This window comes from Spermophilus citellus (assembly GCF_964194105.1).
Source record: "Spermophilus citellus genome assembly, chromosome: 9".
In the NCBI taxonomy this organism is placed as follows: domain Eukaryota; kingdom Metazoa; phylum Chordata; class Mammalia; order Rodentia; family Sciuridae; genus Spermophilus; species Spermophilus citellus.
In genome coordinates this window covers 7,580,948-7,583,073 of record NC_138191.1, presented here as the reverse complement: position 1 = coordinate 7,583,073, position 2,126 = coordinate 7,580,948, and positions in this window count along the sequence as shown.

Here is a 2,126-nt window from a genome sequence, read left to right as displayed (position 1 = left end):
TAGGAACTACAACTCCCAGGGAACACTTTGGATACAGCCCCATTCTTCCCCCGCAGGGATCTCGGCGCAAGGCACGGCGGGAGTTGAAGTCCGAGGGCGGATTAAGGGGTGCGCATGAAGACAGGAGTGGAAACCCGCCTCTGTCGCAGGGACCCCTGGGATGAGTAGTTTCTTTTGGTAGGCTGACAATTCCTAAGTGACTACAAACCCCATCGGTCACCGCGGTAGTCAAGGAGACAGAAGGAGAGCATTTCGGTACTTGAAGTTCCCTAGGATTGCCCCTTGGGCGCTAAGATTTATGGGAGTTGTGGTGCGCTTAGAAGCTGCAAGCCATGTCGGGAAAGAGAGGGAGTCTGGGAAGGTGGCGGAGTGAGAAAGTACTTTAAAGGGAAAGTGACCTGGGGCTCCGGAGTCAACTGGGCCTGGAAGTTAGAACGAAACGCCCCAAGAAGAGCCAGGATCCAAGGGACCTGTAGGACGCTGGGCTGCAAGCCAGAAGGAAGAGAGACTGAAGCCCTGATACTAAACATCTAAGAGCTGAAATAAACACGACATAGGGGGAAGCCATCGCCCTCTGCCACCAGAGTGCTCGTCCAGTGCACGTTACCCCGGGGTCTGGGGCCTGGATCCCAGGGCAGCCGCCAGGGAGACAGAGAATGGACAGGGAGCTGGAAGCCAGGGTCAGGCACTTGTGATTAATCCCCTCTCGGTTAAGTAGGGCAAAGACGCCGGCTTGTGGCTCAGGCCTCTTCACAGTTCTGAGAAATCACCTGAGACCATCCTTAGCCGCTTGTGCCCCTCACCTGTCCCCCGCGGGTGTCCTTTGCATCCTTTTATGTCCGTGCATGGAGTCTGTTCCGTCTTCGTGTGGGAACTTCTTACAGCTGTCTCTTCCAGTGACCTTCACATTCACCCAAGTTTGTGGGTGGCCTTTTCCGGGCTCACTTATGTCTGCCCATAATGATGGACCCTGCACCTGGCCTTCCCGGGTCACCTGTCACTTCGTGTCCTTTTCTTGTTTATCCCATCTTTGCTTCTCAGCCCTGAGCATGTGCTTTACATGCTACAACACCTGAACCTTCTCTTGTGCTCAGCCCATGAAGAGGCTGTTGAGCTTTGGGGAGGAGGCTGAAGCGGAAGAGGGGAAGGGTGATGAGGGGGAACAATGATGGGGACAGTAATTAAGAGGGACCGTGAAAGGCCTGGGCTTAAATTCTCCATCTGACAAACCTGATATGGCTCTCCTCCCCACCCCCTGCATGTGCCCAAGTTCAACTCAGCTTCATAAACAAATTTATGGGCCACCCTCTCGGTAAAGCCCACTTGTCTGTATTGCCCAGAACATCTACTTGTGCACCTGTGTGAAGAGGTGCTGTGGGGCACTTCCTGGCATGATGAAGCTGTAGGTCAGATCCCCAGCCCTAAAAATGAAAAAAAGCCAGCTGTGGAAGCACGGGCCTGTAATGTCAGCATTTCAAGAGGCTGAGCCAGGAGGATTACAAATTCAAGGACAGCCTGGACAATTTAGCAAGACCTTGTCTCAAAATAAAAGTTGGGGACAGGACCGGGGATATAGCTCAGTTGGTAGAGTACTTGCCTCCCATGCACAAGGTCCTGGGTTCAATCCTCAGCTCCACACACACACACTAAAAAAGGTTGGGATGTAACTCAGTAATAGAATGCTCCTGAATTCAATCCCCAGTGCCCCCCCCCCAAAAAAAAAAACAAAAAAAGAAAAGAAAAAGGAAAAAGAATATATATATATATATATATATATATATATATATAAATAAAATAAGTGGAGCTGTATAGCTCAGTTATTCAGTTATTAGCTAGCAGGCCCAAAGTCTTAAATATGATTCCCCATACATCCATAAAATGTACACTAGAAAAGCTTCCAAAAACTACAAATGTCTGAATCCAGCTGAAGAGTCCCCTATTCTGTAAGAGTGGGGTGGGGCCCAGAAGTCTGGATCTTTAAGAAATGCCTCCGTCAATTGCAAAGCAGGTATAGCAAGGACCACATGAGAAACTAGACCATCAAGTCCTATCTAGCAGCTGATGTACCTTGCACAATACTGACTTCTAAAACCTGCTTTGGAATCTAGGTTCCCCAACCTACTCCC